This window comes from Patella vulgata, chromosome 5 (genome assembly GCF_932274485.2).
Source record: "Patella vulgata chromosome 5, xgPatVulg1.2, whole genome shotgun sequence".
Taxonomy (NCBI): domain Eukaryota; kingdom Metazoa; phylum Mollusca; class Gastropoda; family Patellidae; genus Patella; species Patella vulgata.
Window position 1 is genome coordinate 64,072,169 of NC_065883.2, and position 8,579 is coordinate 64,080,747.

The window sequence follows — 8,579 nt, forward strand, 5'->3', positions numbered from 1 at the left end:
TATTCTCGTTTATTTTATGATAAAATTGCGGCATTTAATGATGGACGACGGTTATGGGATATAATCACGCCAGCTATTTTAGGAAATAATTATGTCATTTAATAACAGCTAATAATAGAGTATCATCCCACCTATTTGTAGCCTTCTTATTTGCCCAATATTTTTAAACTGTAAACAACAATCGGGCATTTCCCAAGGTCAAACACATACCTACAATACGAAAAACAAATTTAAGGTGCGTCAAATTTTAATAAGCAAGAGATACATATTTTACTTATGGATATGTATAACGGCCATGTTTATCAACTTAATTATCTTTCACGGTTGTGAATTTATAGCTGTCATTTCCGGCCCGATTAGTTTTGAATAAAGCAGAATCAGGCTTGACTTGAGTCGAATTAGTTGATATGTTATGTCTTTCAGATTAGACAGCTGTCCATGCAGCGCATTACTGGACGGGGCTCAGTTTTTATTTTTCTTGGAATTGTTTGTGTCGAGGAAAAGGAAAGGGAGTGGTGTGATATTATTTCAAATGACAACCATTTCTCATTAATGTGGGGGATCACGTTGCTAAGTGGGCAAGACGCTGGCTCGCTAGCCTGGAGGTCGGGTGTTCGATCCCTGCATTGGCCGAGAAAGTTCATCCAGATTTTCCGGGGTGGTTTCCCCTTGTCAGTGATGCAGGACGGAGGGCCTGACAAGGACAGCTGTCTAGTCGTTGGGATGGGGCAAAAAAACGAGTTCCCGTGTACATATTGGCGTGCACGTAAAAGATCCCTTGACAGTTGGAATTCGATATAAGAGTAGGCCGTAGTGCCGCTGTCCGGGCAAAATTTCTCTCATAGCACACTGTATGGCGTATGCCCGTTTTCATTAGCCCAGTTTAGGAGCAGAACAGTAGGACGTTAAACCCCATTTCATTTCATTTTTCATTAATGTGATATTCAATAGCATAGATAAACCAGGTCACGTCTGATCCGGTAATATGCTATTAATAGATTTCACTACTAACCTACTGACACGCATTTTCTGGGCTGTTACGTGGAAGTGGAGTGATAAAAGATTGTTATCCCACGCGGGATGATCTAATCGTCATCGAGTCACGAACACACACCGATAGACATGCAGTTTTCAACACTGATGGTTGCCATGATTTATGGGCAAACCTCTAGTAAAAACTGGCACAGAGCTACAAAAATTATTTAATTTACTTTTGTTTAAACAGATAAGAATTCACTCATATTTCAAGAGCATTTTATTAGCTTAAATCTAAATATGGGAGAAAAATTAACTGATTAATTTCTTGGCAATCTCTCTAGAAGATCTATGGTAATTTGACTAAATTCTTAGCAGAGTAAATCAAGTTTTGTGATCGTTGGGCTAGGAGAGGGGTCAAGTACACCCGTGAGTTCCCAAACTCATTTTCATAAGACTATAATTACACTAGAACTCTATACACCATAAATGTGTCCGGGGTTACCAACACACGGCCGCACACCCCTTATTTGTTTTTTTATAATTCCGGAATCAATAAAATGGTATCAATGATGTTTGGTGTGACTGGAATAGGCCTATGATATGATTGAATAATCACCATTTTACCCAAAAAAGGATGTGACAACACCCCTCTGCATAGGGCATGGACCCAAATCAATAGCTGTCATCATTCGGCTACAAGGAATAAGTATGTCAACTTTCAAGATGAGTGGAGGCCCATACTCGAGACACAAAAAGTTAGTGTGGTACCATTGCTTCAGGAATATGGTGTGGCACCGCCCTTCGGAGAAGGAATCAACATTCGCCAAGTTTCAAGACGATTGGTTAAGAACCCTTGGCCCACTTGATAATCAACAACCAAATACTAGTAGGGTGCATATTATTAGATGTATAACAAATAGTATCACGCATACCAATTATTCTATCTAGTTATAGTGGATATAAATCAAGGGCTAAATGAGAGGGACGCAATAACGAGCTTTGCGTCATGGTTTTGAGTTTTTGCACCCCCTTGAGGTTTTGTGCCCCACTCGCACATGGCAAAAAATCACGCGGTTTCAATGCGGTTTTCAACATTAAAATCATAATCATAATGCTTTTACCAGTGTCCAACATATACAGTGGGTCAGATATGCTACAAATCGACTCTAGCATGTTCTAAACATCGTACGGGATCGTTACAATATGTCGGATTACGCAGAGTGTCGGAATACCCAGTTTTCTCAAAACCGGAAAAATTGTAACTTCGAAAACCGGAAGTATTATTTTAATGTAGCTTCGAAAATAGAACTTTGAATCACCATGTATTATGCAAAATCATGGGTCACCACGCCCCTGCCACAACATAATGATAATATATACAAGTATCTGCGTGAAAGCCTCAAATCAGGTCATCTGCTATTTATAGATTTCACTACTATGTGGCATTATTAGTCATTGCATTGGTAAACATTTTATTCATTCCTAGTTTTAAAATTGGTGTTTGTGGGAAATTTCACGTAATCGCTATATATACTATTCAAAAAAAGTAGGGGATATTTGATTTTGGGGGCATAATACTAAAATATGCAAATGACTACGAAAAAAGTCACTATAGAACCTAACAGAAGAAACATTTCCAGTTACATGTGACGCCCAAACGCACCAATAGCTACCGCATGGAATGCAGGTGATGCTTGGGATCATCATGGGGGTCCAACCCAAGATTTGCACGACTCTGACTTTGAATGTTACAGTCATTGTGGCATTGAATTCCAGGGTGGAAACATCAGTTTAATTGTTTTAGTGACCAGAAAACAAATTTTGATATGCGTCGGCTTACTCAAAATGAAAGGTTACGTGCCCTTGGCATGCTACAGATCGGCACAACACAGGCGGTTGTGGCGCGGCCGATGAATGTTTCTCAGTCTGTCATAAGCAGGCTATGGTCCAGATACCGTGATACACAATCTGTACAGGACAGACCACGCTCAGGTCGACAAAGGGCGACAACTCAAGCCCAGGATCGATTTATCCGTACCTTGGCCTTGAGAAATCGTGTCATCACAGCAAATCAGATCAGCGCTCGTCTTCAAACAGACACTGGTGTGAGAGTGAGTGGCCAGACGATTCGGAATCGACTGCATAGGGGTCACCTTCGCGCCCGACGTCCTCGCGTGATCCCTTGTTTGAGAGATCATCACATTCAGGCAAGACGTCGTTGGTGTAGGGATCGTCAACACTGGGATAATCGACGCTGGAGCAATGTGATGTTTTCAGATGAGTCAAGGTTCACTGTTGATTTTTTGGACAGACGTAGGAGGGTGTGGCGTCGTCGAAACGAGCGCTTCCAAGACGTTAACGTCATCAGACATGATCGATTTGGGGGTGGTTCTGTTATGGTGTGGGGAGGCATCACTGTTGCTGGAAGAACGGCTTTACATGTTGTTGCAGGGCGTGTTACAGGCCAGTACTACCGGGACAACATCTTGGCAGTCCATGTTGTGCCGTTCGCACGACGTCATGGCCGCCGTTTCATCTTCCAGGATGACAACGCAAGATGTCACAGGGCCAGGATCGTTACAGGTTACCTCCAACAACAGAACATCACCACATTACCTTGGCCAGCACTGAGTCCCGACCTCTCCCCCATCGAGCATGTCTGGGACATGCTTGGACAGAGGTTACGTCAACGTCAACAACGTCCTGCCAATGTCCAAGAACTTGCTGCTGCGTTGCAACAGGAATGGGACAATCTGGACCAAAATGACCTTAGACGTCTCATTAGGAGTATGCCACGTCGGATCAATGCTTGTTTGGCAAACAGAGGAGGATTTACCCGTTACTGACTTGGTTGTGATGCTGTGGTAACTTTGCTGTTTGACCCCGGGTATCATTTTACCCTTATAATGGTCAGTCTGTGCCTTACTTAGTCTAACGATCATTTGGAATAAATCGATGAATGTGAACTTCATTTCATTTTGTCATTTGTTTCTTCGTCAGTTTCATTAGGTGACTTTAATAACACTTAAAAATCAAATATCCCCTACTTTTTTTGAATAGTATATATTTTTCCCGTGAACTCCCCATAATATGATATAGAGACAAACCTTGAAGAATGTAATAAATCTCTCCATCCCTTAATATGTATTGCATAATTTGTATTTATATAAATTCTATATTTATACTTAAGGTAGTTGTGGAACCACTTAAAATTTAAAAAAACAAAACTGTTAAGTGGACAACATGTGACTGGGAGTTCCAAGCCCCAAATCCATTTTATCTTTTTTATACACCAATGCCCCCCCCCCTCCCTCAATATGTTGAATATACTGGGTAAAGGTGACGTCGGCTCAAAGGATTTTACTAGTCTTCGTAAAAAAAACCAAACGGCTTGACAGTTTCTATATTTAATAGGTTTGTAAAACATGTTTTTGGTGAAACTCGTGAGGCGGAATTTGGGGCACACGAGGTAAGGCAGGCGATCCTATTTCAAAATGGAACGACGAGATACAACCCCCCAAAATTTGGGAAAATGCAACACTGAATGAAGACGCCATTTTTGGATATTTCGGGTCCAGTCAGGAGTCCCAAAATTGAGCCTAAGAATGGGGGCGCACTCTCCAGACCCCCCTTGGATCCGCGCCTGATAAATAAATAAAATTTGCGATGGATAGGCCTAATTTTGTGTGTTTAACTATTCAAATTAAAAACCAGAGTTTTTTTTTCTTTTGTTAATGCGTTTCTGATATAGGATCTTCTGAAAACCTGGCCTTTGGGACAATAAGCTAATCACCAATTGGAATACAGAATGTGTTAAATTTGATTCTTGGCAAGTTTATCAACTGTTAATATGACTGAATTACATGTGTATAGCAGGAAATGTAAAGACGTAATAATAAGCAATTCATGTGCAATCCATTTTTCATGTGACTCACTCACTTTGTTTCAGTTTCATTTTGAAAGAAAAACAACTGTCCGTAGGTCAAGGTCGTCTAATGGTGAAAATGATGGACAAGCCAAGTGAATTGTTGATGTACTCAAACTATTTACGTACAGGTGCGGCCCCTATACGTACATCAGATAAACTACTTTTAAAGCCCAAAACTGTTCAACTAGTCTCCTATGGTCAGCGCTCTTTTAGTTATCAAGCACCTGTTTTATGGAATAATCTACCATTTAGTTTAAGATGTTGTACATCTCTGTATTCTTTAAAAAAACAACTTAAAACACATTTATTTAATCAGGCTTTTAACTGACTCTGTATACAATCGTTAACATGCCCATAATCTTGTTGTTTATGTGTGCTTTACATTGTCACTTTGTAAAGTGCCCCTGAACATGTTATATGAAAGGGTGCACTATAAATATGCTGTAATAATAATAATAATAATAATAATAACTAGATCTGCATAGCAGATATCAAAGCTTTCATATAAACTTCAAAAGGGGTTATTAGAATCTATGAATCATCAACCACTCTGACGGATGTAGAAAGGAATATATTGTTACTAAATCTGTTGTACTGTTTCTTGTTATGGTAAAGAAAACATGAATACAACTATGAGATTTGTATAGAATTGGCATTAATCAATATATTTATTGTTTAATACTACATGTATATTATAGATACAAAGTGAATTAAATGAACCCAATTACATGTACTTTATATAAGCAATGTTTTTTTATTCATCGTTACTTTGAAATCACATTATTTTCATTGATGATAAAAAGGTTGTATTTGTACCGAATCCAAAAAGTATGTTGTATGACATTGCATTATCTGTACCAATTATTTATTTGCAAACCAATATACAATGTTTATTTCTACTCCAATATATTTGTTTCAACCCATGATAGTTTATTCACTCTTCTCACTTAAATACAAGAATAACACACGATTAAATTACTGAAACAAGTAATGCTGGTAGATTATAATTTGATATTGTATACCATTTACTCTCTGTTAGATAAGGCGACGTGGTAATCTGTTAGATAAACATACATGGAAGTATATGTTAGATAACTACAATTTATGATATATTTTAAACCAAGGAAGTGGCCTTTCTAAAAATAAAAAAAAATAAAGGAAAATATATTTCATACAATTGTTATACTGTTACTGTTATCGTGAAGAAACATGATTGTTTATTTAATGTTGTTTATGACAAACATGTAATCATGTACATTTTTTAAATAAGAACAATTATGCTACATGTATGAATAACTCTCAAAAATTATGTTTTCATCAATCCAAGTATTTTTTTATTTGTATTACTTGATTTATACTGAATAAAGATTACACAAACATACAAAATGGTGTTGGCTGTGTGACTGAATTCCTCGTTGAGAAGTGGTATCGGGTGTCCCATAGAGAAGAAGCAAACCCTCCTTGTGATACACTTGTGAACATTTTAAAAGACCCATTTCGCTGTGTTCCAGAAAAATCCCCATTATAGCTAGTGCATTACATGGTTGTTGTTGGGGGAAAGGTGGGTCTTTTCTATTGGCAATGATTTACTTTTTATAGGCCCACATTGAAATGTGGTCGTATATTGTCGTCGCCCCCCTTTTGCTGTTAATATCCGATTGACTTTAAATTTATACGCAGTGTTTAAGGTCATAAGACGAAGAAGCCTTTGATTTGCTCTGCCCAGGCAACGTTCCTGTGCTCCGATTGCCTTCAAATACGCACAGAATGTACCTTGGGATTCTAGCTATCACATATTAAAAATAGAAGAGTGTTGGATTCCGAGAACGTTCAAAATAAATTCAAAACCCGCCCCCAACAATCAAAAGTTTTTTGCTTAAAAAATTGCCGTATTTTATCGAATTTTTATTGTTCTTGATATCTGAGGATTTTTCTCAATTTAGTATGTGATAAATATCATCGCGGCGCAGCCAACCGCTAGAAATTCCAGAGATTTGGATGCCTCAGCAGTCAAAAAAGGTCAAAATAGGCGATTTCGGTTTCTAGTGTCGATACATCGTTACGGTCATTTTAAAAAATTGTCTTTTAAGGATAATGTGTATAGTACCAGTACCTATCACATACGGAAGAGGCGATAAAATCTCTTTGCATTTGCAATTTCAAAATTAATTAAAACCAATATTAAATTCCGAAAATCGTTTTTTTGCTAAAACTTTTTTTTTTTTAATCGGATCAAAATGGGAGTAAGGCACATAGTCCGGGGTGGTAATGGGCGTATTGTGTCCAAATTTCATGGTTTTCGGACAATCGGTGCCGGTGTCACGGCGAAATTCCACTTTTTTCCCCTCATGGAAGCCATAAATTGACTTGAAGCCAGGGTCCTTGAAGTTGTACAGCTGCACCCGGTGACCGATATTTATTTAACGGGGAATAAGTGATAATTCATATTATAGCAGTAAATAATTAAAATATTTCATAGGGATTATAATACTATCTATATCTTGTCTGGGTACAGGGTTAAAACCAATATTAAATTCCGAAAATCGTTTTTTTGCTAAAACTCTTTTTTTTTAATGGGATCAAAATGGGGGTAAGGCACAGAGTCCGGGGTGGTAATGGACGTATTGTGTCCAAATTTCATGGTTTTCGGACAATCGGTGCCGGTGTCACGGCGAAATTCCACTTTTTTCCCCTCATGGAAGCCGTAAATTGACTTAGAAAAAAAACGACGAAAGGCAGGTGACAAGAACAAACGACATGAACGAATGCAGGTATCACCTTGAAATTTTCAGGGTACCTAGGTACCAACGTGAAAAGTTGCTCGCCGGAATTTAGTACTCATGGTACCTTTGGTTACAGCGTAGCGCATGCGCGAAGTCAAATCCAGCTTAACTCGAAAACAACCTTGTCGGCACGGAAAACATCAAAGGAGAAATTCGAATAAAAAATGATACAATGATTTCACACAACAGGCCAGCTATTAGCCTCTTGATTGACAAGAGTTTCATCGCCCTCCATTCATTATAACCAATGTCATCGTGCCCTAAAGAATCAACAAATCAGCTTGCTTATCTCTGCTTACCCTAGGCAAAAAATGCTCATCTTTGAACTCAATCATGACATTGACCTAGTGAACGCCTACACCAAGTTTGAACATTCTAGCTTAATTAGAAGGAAAGAGTTCTTGTGTTCCAAAGTCCCGGCCCTTCAAATTGCTTCTATTTTTCATTTTCAATTCAAAATGGTGACCATCACGTGACCGAAATCAAAATTCTGATCCGATAGATTTTTAGGTATTCCTTCCAGGATTCCGAAAATATGACGCCCGAGTCTGTAAGTAAAATAGCAAAAAAGCCTTTTTGATTTTTCACGTTTAAAGATGGTGGCACTTCCGGTTCGATCGACAAACTCCATATTTTGTGTACGAATCAGTAATTACTTGTCTAGTATCAAATTTTTTTTTTAGGTCATTCTGACCTATATTTCGACGATTTTTTTTAAAACTTTGATCCTTAATTTCACCAAGGGGAGATAATTTAGAAAATTTCCAAGGACATCATTGAAGTCGCATTGGCAAGATCTACTAACATTCTAAATTTCACGAAAATCGCACAACTATTAAAGAAGTTGTCAAATTGGTAATAACTTCCGGTTCGAAATGACAGCGACGAAT